The sequence below is a fragment of the Tachyglossus aculeatus genome, unplaced genomic scaffold (assembly GCF_015852505.1).
Source record: "Tachyglossus aculeatus isolate mTacAcu1 unplaced genomic scaffold, mTacAcu1.pri scaffold_153_arrow_ctg1, whole genome shotgun sequence".
NCBI classification, from domain to species: Eukaryota; Metazoa; Chordata; class Mammalia; order Monotremata; family Tachyglossidae; genus Tachyglossus; species Tachyglossus aculeatus.
This window is the reverse complement of record NW_024044876.1, coordinates 122,710-141,785: the sequence shown is the minus strand read 5'-3', so window position 1 is coordinate 141,785 and position 19,076 is coordinate 122,710. Positions and strand designations below refer to the sequence as shown.

Sequence of the window (19,076 nt, the reverse complement as noted above, 5' to 3'; positions counted from 1 at the left end):
TAATATAAAAATATAAATCGCGTGCAATAGGAAGCCCAGTATGCCTACAGATGATGCCCATGGAGGTGAAGTGAGCCACCATTCATTCATTCATTCAATCGAATTTATTGAATGCTTACTGTGTGCAGAGCACTGAATTAAGTGTTTGGGAAAGTACAACACAACAATAAACAGGACATTCCCTGCCCATAACAAGCTTTCAGTCAAGTTGGGGAAGACAGACACCAATATAAATAAATAAAAATAAAGATATGTACATAAGTTTTATTTTGTTTTGTTGTCTGTCTTCCCCTTCTAGACTGTAAGCCCGTTGTTAGGTAGGGACCATCTCTATATGTTGCCGACCTGTACTTTTCAAACGCCTAATACAGTGCTCTGTACACAGTAAGTGCTCAATAAATACGATTGAATGAATGAATGAATAGGTGCTGTGGGGCTGGGAGGGGAGAATAGCAAAGGGAGCGTCAGGGTGACACAGAAGGAAGTGGGGGAAGAGGAAAAAGGGAGAGTTAGTCTGGTAAAGTCTCTTGGAGGAGATGGGCCTTCAGTAAGGCTTTGAACGTGGCGAGAGTAATTATCTGTCAGATTTGAGGAGGGAGAGCACTCCAGACCAGAGGCAGGAGAAGCTGCGTGACTCAGTGGAAAGAGCATGGGCTTGGGAGTCAGAGGTCATGCGTTCTATTCCTGGCTCCACCACTTGTCAGCTGTTTGACCTTAGGCAAGTCACTTAACTTCTCTGTACCTCAGTTACCTCATCTGTAAAATGGGTATTAAGACTTTGAGCCCCACGTGGGACAACCTGATCACCTTGTATCCCCCAGCGCTTAGAACAGTGGTGCACACATAGTAAGCGCTCGCTTAACAAACACCATTATTAGTATTATTATGTAGGCTAGGGGTCAGCGGCAAAACAGACGAGAAGGTTAGCACTACAGGAGCAAAGTACGCGGGCAGAGCTGTAGAGACTATAAGATGACATGAGGGACCAGAGACTTTGGCTAGGTAGCTCTTGGGGTACATCAGAAATCAGCGATGCTTTAGGTCCAGGTTGGGTTTGATTCCTCTCAAGAGCTTTCACCCCCAGAACGGTCTCTTCCCACACATGACCAGTGTCAATGGCATACCCATTCCATTCATAGCTGGGTCAGTGGCTAGCGAGTGGAAGGCAATCTGCTACAAGTCAAAACTCACCCATGCTGGCCAGCAGAAGCATGGGAGGGTGGCAGTGGTAAACCATTTCCGTATTTTTACCAAGGAAACCTTATGGATACAGTACTAGAACGATTGAAGATGGAAAGCAGAGCGTTCTGGGAGAGTTGTGTCCATGGTGTCGCTATGGGTCTGAAACGACTTGATGACATAAGACAAGATGGTGGGGGGAGAGTGGAGGAGAAGGGAACTTCCAGGAAGTCATTCCATTTCATTTTCTCGGAGCATGATCTCTTCCCAAAACCTCCTGTGGATACAACTGGTAATTCTGGGGCTGATTTGGCCCCTGTTGTGTGCTGGACCTGGGATAAGCACTGGGTCAGATCCTAGACAATCAAGTCATACCCAGTTTCCTGTGGTTTCCCCCTTTGATGACCTCCAGGGAAACTGCAACAATCACTGTCAGTCAGTCAGTTAGTCAGTCAATTATATTTATTAGGTGCTTACTGTATGAACAGCACTGTACTAAGCGCTTGGTAGAGTACAATTTAACAATACAACAAACACATTCCCTGCCCACAAGAGCTTACAGTCTGGGACGGGGGGAGACAGACATTAATATAAATAAATAAATAAATTACAGGTATCTACATAAGTGTTGCAGGGCTGGGAGTGCGGATGAATAAAGGGAACATGTCAGGGAGATGCAGAAGGTATTTGAAGAAAAGGAAGAGGGCTCACTCAAGAAAGGCCTCTTGGAGGAGATGTGCTTCAGTAAGACCTTGAGGTTGGGGACAGTAATTGTCATTATGAGTAGGAAGGGCATTCCAGGCCATAGGAAGGACATGGGTGAGGGATCAGTGGAGAAATAGATGATATGGAGGTAGAGTGAGGTTAGCATTAGAGGACCGAAGTGTGTGGTATGGGTTGTAGTAGGAGACAAGTGAGGTGAGATGAGAGGGGGAAAGGTAATTGAGTGCTTTAAAGCTAGTAGTGGGGAGTTTCTATTTGACGCCAAGATGAATGAGCAATCCGTGAAGGTGTGAGAAAAACGTCTCACCAATCTCCAAGCATCTGACTTTCTTTCTTCCTTCCTTCCCCTCTCTCTTTCTTCCTCTCTTCTTCTCTTTTCCCTCACCCTTTTGTCCTCACCTTCTCTCTCCCCTTTCTCCCTCTCTTACATTCTCTCTCTCTGTCTCCCTCTCCTTCTCTCTGCTTTCTCTTTCCTTTTCTTCCTCTCCTTCACTCTCCCTTTCTCTCTCTCTCTCTCTCTCTCTCTCTCTCTCTCTCTCTATCTCTCCCTTTCTCTCTCTCTCTCTCTCTCTCTCTCTCTCTCTCTCTCTCTCTCTCCCTCTCCCTCTTTCTCCGTGAATCCCAGCAAACCTCCAAACCTCTTGGAGTAATCCCTGTGAAGGCTTGATTCATTATCCCTTGGCTGCCTTGGTTTCCAAGTGACGGGAGCTCACTTTCTCTGACTAATACCCAGTACCTATATTTTACTTACCCAGTCTTTACTCATTACCCCCCAGTTTACATTCTTTATTCCAACCAAGACAACCTCTTCTACCCCACTACCCACTTCTTGGTCACCCCCTGCCCCAAACCCCCTCTCCATCTACATAAAGCAGGCCACAGCTCTATCTGAAAGCCTTCCTTTCATCTTCTCCAGGAGGCCTTCCCTGATTAAACTCTCTTCCATCGTGGTTATTTCCCCCAATCAATAATCATATTTATGGAGTGCTTACTGTGTGCGCAGTAATGAACTAATCCCTTAAGAGAGTACAGTATAACGATAAACTGTCACATTTCCTGCCCATGATGAACTTACAGGCTAGTGTGATTGGCGGGGGTGAGGTAGCACAAGTGACACTTCTCAAGCTCGCAGCACTAGGATTGATTCCACTGTGCAGGTTCTTGGTCCTGAAATCTCAAATATCAGATTCATACTAGGGAGAGTACAACACAACAATATAACAGGCACATTCCCCAAACTTCTAACAGTATTTCTTTCCCAGCTATGAACTGTCTAGGACCCAGGCTCCTTTCCACCCACCTCTGCAACTCCCAGGCAGTATGAGATGTCTCCCCTGTCCCTGCGAGGCTCTGCAGCACCATAGTGCAAGCTGCTGCAAGTTGGGCATCAATGTTTCCTAGCATGAGGGCATCACTGTGCAAGGAACCATTGGAAAGGGAGCAGTGAGGCATGATATCACAGGGCAGAGCTCTACAGGGCAGGAAACCATGGAACAGAACATTACACGACAAGGCCAAATGCCACAGGGCTGGGTATGGACAGTAGACCCTTCCCTACAGCCCTGTAGTCCAATGGGGAAACACACGTTTCTATTTATCCTGCCCAATCAGAAGCAGGGGTTGGCAGGGGCACTGGATACCTGGATGCTTGGTCATCCCTCCTCTTGGGGGTCTAGCAGACTGTGATGGCCTAGGCAGAGCCAGAGCTGGGGTAGGGGAGATGAGACAGAAATTTTACAGTCAGCCTAAAGGCAGGAATGGACTGACCCCCTTCCCACCCAGGCCCCTATTCCGCAGTGTCAGGGAGACTGAAGGGCAGGCTGCCAGTCCCCTGCTCCTCGAAGTGTGTGGGGGGCGGCGGGGCGGTGATGGATCATGGACGGGAGGGAGAGCAGTGGGGGAGGGGTTGGAGCCAGCAGGAAGATGCGGGGGGAGGGGGGGGAGGGAGGACACATCCAGCGTTGAGAAGGGGCCACTTCCTGATCTTTTCTGGCTCCTTCACCAAGAAACCAGGGAGAAAGAAGCTCAGGAGGCCACAGGAGGAGGAGTTGGGGACACCACCCTTCTGGACACAGACTCCTCCGGGGCATCTCCCTACTCTAAACCCTTAACCCTGTGAGTTCATTCACTAGTTATCCCCTTTCTAACTTTCAGCAGGGATCCCGGTGGTATGTTGGGCAGGGGCCCTGAGTGTAGAATCTCCCCGAGGAGCTCAATATTATGGGCCTTGTGGTTGGGGCACAGGAGCTGAGTTTGGAAGGAAAGAAGAATACAACCTGGGCTACAGGTGTAGTAATAGTATTTATTGAGTGCCCACTGGGTGCAGTGCACTGTGCTAAGCGACTGGGAAGTGCAAAGCACACAAATGACACATTCAAGGGGTGTAAAGGGGCAAGAGAGCTAACCGAGCAGAAGAAGGGAGAATAGGACCCTTAAAATCACTGGTCAGGACCTTCCAATGGAATAGGTGACACTGCTGCTTCAGGAAAAGGGGGAGTTGGGCAGGAGGAAGAGGCCTGAGGAGGGGAAGACATACCCACCTCACCCCTCCTTGGCCCCAAGTCGGTAGTCCTGAAATATGCAAAACACTATAGTGGCAATCCCAGTCCCATCATCACAAGTCATTTGTGCCCACTCGGTCAATCAATAGCATTTACTGAGAATCTCCTATTTACAGAGCACTCAGAAACAGAGTTGGGAGACATAATTCCTATCCTCAAGGAACTTACAGTCTAGTGGGGGAAGACAGGCCCAAAAATGCATTCAGGAAGGAGGACGCAACAGAGAAAAAACATATAAACATAAATACTGCAGGTGGGGGTTGTGGATACTTAAGTGTTTAGGTGTGGGAGAATGGGGTGGTAGGGGTATTGTAAATTGAACAGAGAAGGCCTGCTGAAGGAGATGTGATTTCAGCAGGGTTTGGAAGATGGGGAGAGCTATGCTTTGGCAGATTTTATGGAGGAAGGAGAGGAAGGAAGGAAGGAAGGAAGGAAGGAAGGAAGGAAGGAAGGAAGGAAGGAAGGAAGGAAGGAAGGAAGGAAGGAAGGGCATGAACAGGAGGTCAGTAGTGGTAAAAATTAGAATGTGGCACAGTGACTTATGTTAAGTTTAGATGATTGAAGAGTGCAAGCTGGGATGGACTGGGAGAATAGAGTGGATAAATAGGAGGGATAGAGAGCTGAATGAGTGCTTTAAAGCCAATGGTTAGGAGTTCCTGGTTGAAGTATAGAGAAATGGGCAATAATTGGAGGTTTTTGAGTTTTTAATGGGGAGATGTAGATAAAATGATGGTACATAAAAATGATCAAGGTGGCAGAAAGAAGTATGAACCAGAGAGGGATTAGACAAAAGGCAGGAAGATCAGTGACGTAATAGCCAAGCCAAGATATAAGAAGTTCCTGGACCAGCAGAGTGGCAGTTTGGCATTGAGGAAGGGCAGATGTTACAAATGTTATGGAGGAAAACCCAACAGTATTTGGCAACAGACTGAATATGAGGGTGGAAGAAGAGAGGATGACCTCAATGTTGTAAACCGGAGACAGGGAGAATAGTGGTGCTGTCCATTATTATGGGAAAGCTAGTTGGAAAAGAAGATTTTGGAAGGAAGTTGAGGAGTTCAGTCTTGAACATGTTGAGCTTGACCTGTCAGTGGAATATCTCTGTAGAGGTGTCCTGGAGACAGGAGGAAAAGTTAAATTAGGCTACCAGTCTCAAGGATAACAGGACTCTCAGAATTTTCAGGGCTCACAAGATAGATTTAGAGTGATCCCTGAACTGGACTACCAATCTCACTCATTCCAGATTTCTGACAAGGCACCTTTCCAGTCAAGGCTGAAAAGACCCAAAATGATGGTCTGCTGTTTGCTCTTTGAAGCTTACCACCTCCTAGTTCTCATTCTCAAAACCAATGCCTGCCCTCTTCCACCTCTATAATCTCAATGAGAAGTTGGAATCTATGTTGCCAGTACAGGCTGGGCACAGAGCCCCCTTTGGCTTTTTGGGGAACACTTAATGATAAGCACTTTGCACTCACCGCCCTCAACCCTAAAGCTCATAGTCAGTCAGTCAGTCAGTCAGTCAGTGAATTGCATTTATTGAGTGTTTCTTGGCATAGAGCACTGTGTTAAGTGCTTGGGAGAGTACAATATAACAATAAACAAACACATTTCTTGCCCATTCATTCAATTGTATTTATTAAGTGCTTACTGTGTGCAGAGCACTGTACTAAGCATTTGGAAAGTACAATTCAGCAACAGAGACAATCCCTACCCAATCACAGTCCGAGTTTACAGTATGAAGGGGGAGATGCATTAATGTGAACAATTATCAATATATTAATACACATATATGTAATAAATGAATAAATATTAATATATCAATAGAAGAAAATATTAGTAGATATTATTATAAATATACTTATGTACATATACTGCTTCCCCTCTCAGGGTCACACCTGGAGAGTTTCCAGTACTCTTACTAGTCTCAGCTCTGGGAGGGAGAGTCAAGCAGAGGCATACCCATTCCATTCCTAGCTTGGGCACTGGCTAGCTAGTGGAAGGCAATCTGCTACAAGTCAAAATTCACGCATGCTGGGCAGCAGCGGCATTGGGAGAGAGTCGAGGGCAGAGACTCGCGTTTACTACGCTGAAGGTGGCAAAGCGAAACCACTTCCGCATTTTTACCAAAACACTCTATGGATATATTATCAGAACGATTGCAGATGGAGAGTGAGGTGTCCTCCGAGAAATGTGTCCGTTGTGTCCCTATGGGTTGGAAACAACTCAACAGCGTAAGACAAGACATACGCTATTACTTCCTCCACTCTATAATTTTTTTTAAATATCAGTCTCCCCCTCTAGACTGTAAGTTCCTCAAGGGCTTGGATTGTGCCTACCAACTTAATTTATTGTCCTAAGCACTTAGTACAGTGTTCTTCAAATAATAAGTACTCAATAAATGCTATTTATTGGTCGATTGAAGTTTGAGGATCTGAGGATATCTGGTCTACCCAGATCTTATGAACGCGGCCCCAACCCCCAAGTTGGTAGTTTACAGAACTCCTGCTCTGCTAACGTTAACTGGGTGAGAGGGAGTGAGTTATGGCCAGGGGATGTGTCAGGGCCTGCTCCTACACCCAGGGGTCTGTTAGGACCAGGGACTTCCTGGGTTCCCCCACTGCAAGGAGTGGAGACAGAACACTCAGTCCTGTCTGGCCTAGAGCAGAGACCTGGGAGACACAAGGACATGGGTTCCAATCCTGGCTCTGCCTCTTCTCTTCTGTATGACCTAGGGCAAGTCACTTAACTTTTCAGTGCCTCAGTTACCTCATCTGTAAAATGGGGATAAAGACTGTGGGTGCTCTTTGGGACAGGACTGTGTCCTGTGTCCCAGTGATCTTGTATCTACCCCAGTGCTTATCAACAGTCCCCAGCATATAGTAAGAACATAACCAATGTTCTTATTATTATTATCTTTCATGGAGCCATGCCAAAGGGCTGGCAGGAGTCAGCCCCTCTCACCTCACCTTCATACTGAGACTAATAACAACAATTGTGATATTCGTTAACTGTTTAATCTGTGCCAAGCAATGTGCTAAACTGTTGTGTAGATACAAGATAATCTGGACACATGGGGTTAACAGTCTAAGGGTTAGAGAGAACACACTGTACATATGAGGAAATGGAGGCACAGAGAAGTTGAGGGACTCACCCATGGTCTCATAGCAGGCAAGTGGCAGAGCCGGTTTTAGAACCCAGGTCTCCTGTCTTCTAGTCAATCAATGGCATTTATTGAACACTAACTGTTTGCATCACATTGTTCTAAGCACTTGAGAAAGGACCACATCAGTAGTGAGGCCTAATGGATAAAGTATGGGCCTGTGAGTCAGAAGGATCTGGGTTCTAATTCTGCCTCTGCCACTTGTCTGCTGGGCCTGTGAGTCAGAAGGATCTGGGTTCTAATTCTTCCTCTGCCACTTGTCTGCTGTGTGACTTTGGACAAGTCACTTCCATTCTCAGAGCCTCAGTTACCTCATCTGTGAAATGGGGAGTAAGACTGTGAGCCCATGTAGGACGTGAACTGTGTCCAACCTTATCACCTCTAAGCACAGGGCCTGGCGTATAGTAAGTGCATGCCAAGTGCCATTAAAATAGAATTGTTAGACCTGAACCCTACCCAGAAGGCGCTTACAGTCTTCAGTAGAAGAAAGACATTAAAATAAATTACAGATAAGGGAAATAGTAGAGTATAAGGATATGGACAAAGGTGCTTAAAATCAGGATAAATACTGTGCTCTTTCCTCTCTGCCTCACTACATCCTACCCAATAATGGGTGAGCAGGGAGTAGAGTCCACCAGGGCCTCAGTATGGGGAGTGGAGGGCCGAAGGAAGCCAATGAGCTTGGAGAATCTTGGGCAGAGATTGGGTCTTTATGACAAGAAGAAGGAGATTCTGGTACTGCCCTTGACTAGGTACTAAACAAGCCCATGCTCATGGGTCAGTGGAAAGAACAAGGGTTTGGGAGTCAGAAGTCGTGGGTTCTAATCCCTGCTCTGCCACTTGTCATCTGTGTGACTTTGAGTAAGTGACTTAACTTCTCTGTGCCTCAGTTACCTCACCTATAAAGTGGGGATTAAGACTGTGAGCCCCACGTGGGACAACCTGATCACCTTGTATACCCCCAGTGTTTAGAACAGTGCTTTGCACATGGTGCTAAACAAATACCATCATCATTATTAGTATTATTAGTAACAAATACCATAATTATTATTAGAGCATTGGGCAGTTTTGTAAGGAAGTGTTCTAATCTCTGGTGGCAGAGAGCAGAGGTCCCCAACCTTCTCAGCCTCGACCCAGACTGCTTTGCCTTTAGCCCCACACTCCGGTGGGGGACTCCCAAGGCTGGGATCAGGCTGGAAATCCACTCCCCACCCAATGCACCTCATATATGGACTGTCGGTGCCCTCAACCCCACTCCCGACGTCTTGCCCAGACCGCAGGGAGCCCCAGGAGAAGCCGGATGATTTTCCCTGCTTGGAACAGGTGTGGGAGTTGGGTCCCTGGAGTCCCCAGCCCTGTAAATAGTTGTGGGGATCCATGAAGCCAGGGACAGCACAACCATTTCAGCCAGCCCATTCCAATCTGCCAGGATCTAGAAGCTTCACCTGGCCCCTAAGGGTGGGAGAAAAGACTTAGAAGCGAAAGAACAGCTGCTTCCTCTCCAGCCTGGTAAGTGCTTTGGGGACTCTCCCGAGGAGCTGTGTCCTGCCAGTCCAGGGCAAGGAATCTGGAGCTGGTCCGGAATCACCAACACCTTCAGCTCTGCCTCCACCTCCCTTGCAGCTGCTCTTTCCCAAGCTCCCATTGCCACAACTGCTCTGTCTCAGACCCTATCCCATAGCTCATCTTTCCAACCCCCCATCCAGAGCTATTCTGTTCCAGCCCCTCCCAAAACGCTGTTCTGACCCAGCTCTCACCCCGCAGCTGCTCTGTCAGTCAGACAGTTGTATTTATTGAGTGCTTACTGTGTGCAAAACACTGTATTAAGCCCTTGGGAGAGTAAAATATGACAATAAACTGACACATTGCCTGCCCACACTGAGCTTACAGTCTAGAGGGGGAAACAGATATTAATATCAATAAATAAATTAAAGATATGTGAATAACTGCTTTGGGACTGGGAGGGGAGATGAATAAAGGGAGCAAGTCAAGGCAACACAGAAATGAGTAGAAGAAAAGGATAGTAGGGAAGAAAAGGATAGGAGGGCTTAGTCAGGGAAGGCCTCTTGGTGGAGATGTGCCTTCAGAGAAGGCTTCCCAATTAATTAATCAATCCATCAATGGTATTTATTGAGCTTTTACTGTGTGCAGAGCACTATACTAAGCGCTTGGGAGAGCACAATATAACAATAAACAGACACATTCCCTACCCACAAAGAACTTACAGTCTAGTAAGTTCTAGACTGTAGAACAGTCTGCTCTCTTTGACATCATTATCTGCCAATTTTATTATTGACATAGCATATTAATTGTTTAACTACACCCTGTGATGCCATCACCTTCTCATATCATTGCTACTGTTTTATTGCTTCTGCATCTCTATTGTTAACCTCCCGCTGTACTGTCACTCGTTCTGCTGACTCACCATGAACTTTCAATTCCCTTGCTTCCAACTGCCATTCCCATTCCTCACCTTCCCCTTCCCCTCACCTACCCAGCTTTTTCCCTCCCTCTCCCCCACCAAGACCACTCCCCCTCACCCCCTACCAAGGATCCCTCTGTACCAGCACAGGTCGTCCGCTCCTCCCTCCCAGCCCCCTCACTCCCCGCCTCCCCGCCCCCACCCCATCCCAGTTCTCCTTTCCGATCGCCACCCCTCTTTCCACTCTCCACGCCCAGGCCCCCACCAACTCAACCCAATCCAAACCCTCCCCACCCCTCGCAGCCTTCCCCGTTCCTCCCCTCCCTCGACAGATGCTGTCAAGTGTGGCCTCTGGAACTTCCGCTCCGTTTTAAGTAAGATACCTTTCATCCTGGACCTATTCCTTTCCAGTGCTCTACTCCTCCTCGCCCTAACTGAAACATGGTTGTCTCCGGACGACACGGTCTCTTCTGCTGCTCTCTCCAGTGGAGGCCTCTTCTTCTCCCACTCCCCCAGACTCACCGGAAAAGGAGGAGGTGTCGGTTTCCTTCTCGCCCCCCCCCAATGTGGCTTTCGCACTATCCCTCCTCCCCCTTCCCTTTCCTTCCCTTCCTTTGAAGCTCACATTATTCGCCTCTACCACCCCCTCCAGATTCTTGTAGCCGTCATCTACCGCCCTCCTGGCCCCACCTCCAACTTCTTTAACGACTTTGACCTCTTCCTCACCTTTCTTCTCTCCTTCTCCATGCCCACTCTGATCCTCGGAGATTTCAACATCCACATGGATATCCCTGATGACTCCTCTGCCGCCCGCCTTCTATGTCTCCTCGACGATGCCAACCTCTTGCTCCACCCCACCTCACCCACTCACCAACTTGGTAACACCCTCGACCTCATCATCTCCTACCGCTGCACTGTGTCCACTCTCACCAACTCTGAAATCCCTCTCGCTGATCATAATCTTCTCACGTGCCTCCTCACTCACACTCCTTTCCCCTGTAAATCCATATTACTCCCTCACAGAGATCTCCGCTCCCTTGACGCCATCCATCTTTCGGGGGCGCCTCACACCCCACCTCGCCTCCTTCTCCTCTCTATCCAGTATTGATGATCAGATTACTGCTCTCAACTCTACCCTTTCTACTCTGTTAGACTCACTTGCTCCCCTTTCCCTTCGCCGCTCTCGTACCACTAACCCACAGCCCTGGATCACTGCCACTGTCCGCCTCCTCCGCTCTTATGCTCGAGCTGCGGAACGCTGCTAGCAAAAATCTAAATACCATGCCACCTATCCCGTCTGGACTACTGCATCAGCCTTCTCTCTGATCTCCCATCTTCGTGTCTCTCTCCACTTCAATCCATACTTCATGCTGCTGCCCGGATTATCTTTGTCCAGAAACGCTCTGGGCATATCACTCCCCTCCTCAAAAATCTCCAGTGGCTACCAATCAATCTGCGCATCAGGCAGAAACTCTTCACCCTCCGCTTCAAGGCTCTCCATCACCTCGCCCCCTCCTACCTCACCTCCCTTCTCTCCTTCTACAGCCCAGTCCGCACACTCCGCTCCTCCGCCGCTAATCTCCTCACCGTACCTCGCTCTCGCCTGTCCCGCCATCGACCCCCGGCCCACGTCATCCCCCGGGCCTGGAATGCCCTCCCTCTGCCCATCCGCCAAGCTAGCTCTCTTCCTCCCTTCAAGGCCCTGCTGAGAGCTCACCTCCTCCAGGAGGCCTTCCCAGACTGAGCCCCTTCCTTCCTCTCCCCCTCGTCCCCCTCTCCATCCCCCATCTTACCTCCTTCCCTTCCCCACAGCACCTGTATATATGTATATATGTTGGTACACATTTTTTTTACTCTATTTATTTATTTTATTTGTACATATCTATTCTATTTATTTTATTTTGTTAGTATGTTTGGTTTTGTTCTCTGCCTCCCCCTTTTAGACTGTGAGCCCACTGTTGGGTAGGGACTGTCTCTATATGTTGCCAATTTGTACTTCCCAAGCGCTTAGTACAGTGCTCTGCACATAGTAAGCGCTCAATAAATACGATTGATGATGATGATGATGATGATGCCAACCTCGTTCACTTCAAGTTTATCCTTTCCTGCCTTAACTCATCCCTCTCCTCTTCCAGACAAAACTATTTCTCCTCCCTCATTGACACCCATGCCCGTCAACCCCACCAGCTCTTCCGTACATTCAACTCCCGTCTCAGGCCCCCGGTTCCTCCCCCTCCTTCTTCCCTCACCCCCAACGATTTGGCCTCCTTCTTCATTAACAAAATTAAATCCATCAGGTCTGACCTCCCCAAAGTCACTTCCCCGCCTTCTCCAACCCCCCGGTTCTCAACACTCTCTGCTACTCTCCCATTCTTCCCAGAAGTATCCTCAGAGGAGCTCTCCTCCCTCCTCGCAAGTGCAACTCCGGCCACCTGTGCTTCTGACCCCATTCCATCTCATCTCATGAAATCTCTCGCTCCATCCCTTCTCCCCTCCTTAACTTCCATCTTCAACCGCTCACTCTCCACTGGTTCCTTCCCCTGTGCCTTCAGACATGCCCATGTCTCTCCCTTCCTAAAAAAACCCCTCTCTTGACCCCACCTCACCTTCTATTTATCGCCCCATATCCCTCCTACCATTCCTTTCCAAACTCCTTGAACGAGTTGTCTACACGCGCTGCCTCGAATTCCTCAACAACAACTCTCTCCTAGACCCCCTCCAGTCTGGCTTCCGTCCCCTACATTCTACGGAAACTGCCTTCTCAAAGGTCACCAATGACCTCCTGCTTGTCAAATCCAACGGCTCATATACCATCCTAATCCTCCTCGACCTCTCAGCTGCCTTCGACACTGTGGACCACCCCCTTCTCCTCAACACGCTATCTGACCTTGGCTTCACAGACTCCGTCCTCTCCTGGTTCTCCTCTTACCTCTCCGGTCGTTCATTCTCAGTCTCTTTTGCAGGCTCCTCCTCCCCCTCTCATCCCCTTACTGTGGGAGTTCCCCAAGGTTCAGTGCTTGGTCCCCTCCTGTTCTCGATCTACACTCACTCCCTTGGTGACCTCATTCGCTCCCACGGCTTCAACTCTCATCTCTACGCTGTTGACACCCAAATCTACATCTCTGCCCTGCTCTCTCCCCCTCTCTCCAGGCTCACATCTCCTCCTGCCTTCAGGACATCTCCATCTAGATGTCTGCCCACCACCTAAAACTCAACATGTCCAAGACTGAACTCCTTGTCTTCCCTCCCAAACCCTGCCCTCTCTCTGACTTTCCTATCTCTGTTGACGGCACTACCATCCGTCCCGTCTCACAAGCCCGCAACCTTGGTGTCATCCTCGACTCCGCTCTCTCATTTACCCCTCACATCCAAGCTGTCACCGAAATCTGCTGGTCTCAGCTCAGCAACATTGCCAAGATCCCCCCTTTCCTTTCCATCCATACCGCTACCCTGCTCGTTCAAGCTCTCATCCTATCCCGTCTGGACTACTGCAACAGCCTTCTCTGATCTGCCATCCTCGTGTCTCTCCCCACTTCAATCCACACTTCATGCTGCTGCCCGGATTGTCTTTGTCCAGAAACGCTCTGGGCATGTTACTCCCCTCCTCAAAAATCTCCATTGCCTACCAGTCTGCATCAGGCAGACTCCTCACCCTGGGCTTCAAGGCTGTCCATCACCTCGCCCCCTCCTACCTCACCTCCCTTCTCTCCTTCTAAAGCCTACTCCACACCCTCTGCTCCTCTGCCGCTTATCTCCTCACCGTACCTCATTCTCGCCTGTCCCGCCATCGACCCCTAGCCCACGTCATCCCACGGGCCTGGAATTCCCTCCCTCTGCCCATCCGCCAAGCTAGCTCTCTTCCTCCCTTCAAGGCCCTACTGAGAGCTCACCTCTTCCAGGAGGCCTTCCCAGACTGAGCCCCTTTCTTCCTCTCCCCCTCGTCCCCCTGTCCATCCCCCCCACCTTATTTCCTTCCCTTCCCCACAGCACCTGTATATATGTATATATGTTTGTACATATTTATTTCTCTATTTATTTATTTATTTTAATTGTACGTATCTATTCAATTTATTTTATTTTGTTAGTATGTTTGGTTTTGTTCTCTGTCTCCCCCTCTTAGACTGTGAGCCCACTGTTGGGTAGGGACTGTCTCTATATGTTGCCAACTTGTACTTCCCAAGCGCTTAGTACTGTGCTCTGCATACAGTAAGCGCTCAATAAATACAATTGATTGATTGATAGTAGGGGAGACAGACATGAATATATATAAATAAATTACGGATATGGACATAATGGCTTTGGGCCTCCCACCTAATAGCTGCTCTGTCCATACGCTTAATCTGCAGCTGCTCTGCTGCAGCTCCTACCTCTCCGCTGCTCGGTCTCAGCTTCCACCCGACAGTTACTTTGGTCTTGTTCAGGCCAATCAGACTCCCATCCCCTTCTCCAGCTACAGCTGAAGAGGACAGATATGAAAGTCTGAGTTCCTCTCCACCCTTAGCCTGGTCCTGGACTATGTCGGGAGACAGGTCCCTGACGAGAAACCACCACCATCCACCAGTAGCTGCTCCCATGTGTGGACTCTGAGGTGGAAAACGGGGTCAACACACTGGAAAGCCTGAGCCTTTTCTGTGCACTAAGCCTAGCCTCCCCGCCTCCCCTCCCCCAATAATAAAACACTCTCTTGATGAATCTAAATGCTGATTTCATTCTTTTTCCTGTGCAGATGTACAAACAGAAAGATCCAAAATAGAAAGCCAGGCAGTCAATCTGAGGCAGACAGGCAGAAATCCTTGGTCATTCAGTCACAGGCAGACAGGCTGGTGAACAGGAAGTCAGTCAGTCACAGGAAGGTAGCTCTCAATCCCTGTTGGACTCTGCCATAGCTTTGCCCTGAATGGACACTTCTTGACCCAGATATCCATCTTGGCTGCCCTCTTCAGAGATGCCCCAGGCTCAGTCTTGCTTCACGGGCCCACTGGGCAGAGAAGAAGAAGGGATGGGTCAGTACCATTGAAACAGCTTCCAGCTCCTAGCCAAGCAACTAGCCACTGAGGTTGTGGAGGGGACAGGGAGGCCATATTTGCACTCAAACCCCTGTATCTCACAGGAATCTGGGTAATAGCGAGGGGTCTCCCAGGTCCTTTGGAGTGGGAGGTGTGAGGCGGTGATGGTGGTGATCGGGGAGGGGGATTGTTTCCCCACCTGTGTCCAATTCCCACTGAAGGATCCAGGAGGGCAAATCGTAGTTGTTTTCAACTGCCTGATTCTACTCTGGCCCTGGGCCCTGGCCTAAGAACATCACTCTTCCTTCTTGAAATCAAACACTTCCCCAATCCCAATAGAAAATGACCATTTTTTCATGGTATTTGTTAAGCCCTACTATGTGCCAGGCACTGTAGCAAATATTGGGGTAGATACAAGCTAGTCAAGTTGGACTGCATCCATGTCACATATGGGGATCACAGCCTTAATCCCCATTTTACAGATGAGGTGACTGAGGCACAGAGAAGTGAAGTGACTTGCACAAAATCACACAGCAGACAAATGACAGAGTCAGGATTAGAATCCAGGTCGTATTGACTCCCAAGTCCATGTTCTATCTACTAAGTTACTGCCTTCTCTCTTGTCTCTCCTCCATTTCACCGGATCTGGGGGATGTTGATACTCTGGGCAGCTTCCCTCGCTGGCACACATCTTTGCTGCATTACCACCGTCTGAACCCAGAGGAGGACTCCCTCCTCCAGCCTCCAGACACGGGCTGCTCTGCCTTGGTGGCAAATAAAGAGGTAGTAGTAATAATGATGGTATTTACTGAGTGTCTTCTGGTTACGAATTACAGTACTAAGCACCTGAGAAAGTTCCAGTGAAGCATGAGATATGTTCTCTACCCTCAAGGGGATTTCAGCCTAGAGGGAGAAACAGACATGAACATATTTACAAATAGAACAATTATAGAATAAATAATCACAGGTTCAATTAGTTGAACCTTCATTCAAGAGGGCCAAGGAGGGACATAAATAAATACATAAGTGCTAGAGAAAACTGTTGGGTTGATACCCCTCCTGATGTTTGGAGTTGATAGGGGAAGGTTTGTTGGATGAGGTGGGATTTTAGGAGGGTTTTGAAGGTAAGGAGAGCTGAGGTAAGGTGGATGCTTTGGTGGGAGTCCCAAGGCAGGGAAGCAACGTGAGCAAGAGGTTGGAGTGGGGGGAGATTAGAGCAGGGGACAGTTGGAACATGAACATTGACAGAGCAAAGAGTGACAACTGGTGATCAGTGGGTAGAAAGAACTGAAACTTAAGAGTGGGGCGAGCTGGAGGAGAAATGGGAAGCCAAAGGTAAGGAGGACTGTTTGATGCAGAGGGAGAGGACAACCACTGGCAGAGTTTGGGGATTAGAGAGAAGTGTGCTGAGCAAAGTTTCAAGAAGATGATCAGGCCAGCAGGTCCAGGTGGATCGAAAAGTGAGAAAGACTGGAGATGGGGAGACTAGTGAGGAGGTTGATTTGCTAGTATAATCCTGACACGGTGAGTTCTTAAACCCAAGTGGTGACGGTATGGATGGAGAAGACCATGGTCTGGATCTGGACCATTTTTCTGAGGAAAAATCAGGAGAGTTTAGAAATAGATTGGGTAGAAGGGCAGAACGACAATGATGCCATCCAGGTAATCAGTGGTGTCATCCAAGATGACACCAAGGTTGCAAGCTTCAGGTACAGAGAGGATAGTGATATCTTTTTCATGGTTCTTAAGTGTTCACTATGTGCCAGGTACAGTACTAAGCACTGAGAAGCAGCATGGCTCAGTGGAAATAGCACGGGCTTTGGAGTCAGAGGTCATGGGTTCAAATCCCAGCTCTACCAATTGTCAGCTGTGTGACTTTGGGCAAGTCACTTCACTTCTCTGAGCCTCAGTTACCTCATCTGTAAAATGGGGTTTAGGACTGTAAGCCCCCCGTGGGACAAGCTGATCACCTTATAACCTCCCCAGCTTTGCACACAGTAAGCAATTAATAAATGCCATCATCATCATCACGGAGGTAGACATAAGATAATAAGGTTGGACACAATCTCTGTCCCACGTGGAGCTCACTATCTAAATTGGAGGGAGGATGATTTAATCTCCATTTTGTATATGAAGTAACTGAGTCACAAAGACGTTAAATGACTTACCCAAGGTAAGTTCATTGTTGCTTCATTGTTAAATGACTTACTCAATAGCTTACTCAAGGTAAGTTCAATTACTTACCCAAGCAGACAAGTGAAAGAATTGGGAATAAGACCCAGACCCTCTGTCTCTCAGGCGCATGCTCTTTCCACTATGCCATGCTTCTTTCTTGTATTTAGAAGAGAAATGAAAATTGGGAGGATAGGAGGGCTTCGGAGGAAAGATGTGAAGTTCAATTTTGGGCATATTGAGTTAGAAATGTTATGCGTGCCATGTGGCGATGTCTTGGAGGCAAGAGGAGATGAAAGATTAAGTAGCTGGGGAGAAGCCAGGGCTAGAGATAGGTTTGGGAATCGTCAGTGGAGAGGGGATACCTGAAGCTATAACAGTGAAGACAAGAAGTAGGCCAAGCACAGAGCCTTGAGGGACACTCACCAATAGGGGATGACAGGTATAAGTGGATTTACTTGAGGGAATATAATACAACCATAAACAGACACATCCAATGCCCACAATGAGTTTAGAGTCTAGAGGGGTAGAGACAGAAATCAATACAAATAAAGAAATGAGAGATATGTACATACATCCTGTGGAGCTGGGAGGGAGAAAGAACAAAGGGAGCATGCCAGGGTGATACAGAAGGGAGTGGGAGAAGAGGAAAGGGTGAGATTATTCTGGGAAAGCCTCTTGGAGGAGATGTGCCTTCAGTAAACCTTTGAATCAGAGGAGAGAAATTTGCTGTTGGATTTGAGGAAGGAGCGCATTCCAAGCCAGAGACAGGACATAGGCTAGGTGTGGGTGGTGAGATAGGCAAGACTGAGGCACAGTGAGAAGGCTAGCATTAGAGAAGAGAAGTGTGCTACCTGGGTTGAAAAAGGAGAGTAGTGAGGTGAGTTTTGAGGGGGCCAGGTGGTGGAGTCTTTAAAGCCAATGGTGAAAAGTTTTTGTTTGATGTGGAGGTGGGTAGGCAACTACAGGAGTTTTTTTGAGGAGCGGGGTGACATGTCCTGAATGTTTTTGCAGAAAAATTAACTGGGCAGCAGAATGAATTAAGACCGGGAGTGGGAAGAGACAGAAGCCTGGGAGGTCAGCCAGGAGGCTGATGCAGTAATACAGGCAGGATATAATGAGTGATTATATTAACATGGTAGCAATTTGTATGGAGAGGAAGAGGTGGATTTTAGCTATGTTGTGAAAGTGGGACTGACAGGATTTAGTGATGGATTGAATATGTGGGTTGAATGAGAGAGAGCAGTCAAGAATAACGCTAAAGTTATGGGCTTGCAAGATAGGGAGGGTCGACATAGGAGATTCTATGACCGTCTCCGCCCCCCCCCGCCCCCCGCCCCAACAACAACACACAATCACAACATTCCCAACATTTTAACGGTCATTACACATGATCCTGCCTCCATTGTGCACAGTCTAACGGTTGGTATAGTGAATTCTAGTCATCCATTCCCCAACATTACATTCCCCTAGTATCCAAATTCTATGTTCTAACAATTTTCAAAGGACATTGTGCCTTTCCATTCTCAGTAATCGAACATTGGTTACATGGAATGCCATTTCCCAATCTGTACATTTCTGCATTCACTAAGGTATTCACTAAGCCTGGTCCCCGGGCTTCTCCATGGTGGTGGTGAGTGGGATGGAAGGAAGGTCCCATCCCATCTGTGGGCAGCCTGGACCAGATCCCTGTCTGCAGTGGCGGGGATGAACAGCATTTTCTGACTCGTTGTCTCTCCCTTCTGCACTCAATCTGCTGCTTCTAGTTCCTCCTCACTCCCGACCCCAGGGCTCAGGGGCCTTCCTGCTTCCACTAATTTCCCCAACCATGATGAGTGCATTTCCCTCTCACA

General features: G+C 48.2%; 1 non-coding gene across 1 annotated transcript; it reads left to right on the top strand.

Annotated features, from left to right (window-relative positions):
• Positions 1-6,340: 6,340 nt before the first annotated feature.
• On the top strand, positions 6,341-6,479 carry LOC119923198. The gene has a single exon (XR_005448789.1). It is a non-coding gene; the product is annotated as a small nucleolar RNA SNORA7 (small nucleolar RNA).
• The last annotated feature ends 12,597 nt before the right edge of the window (positions 6,480-19,076 follow it).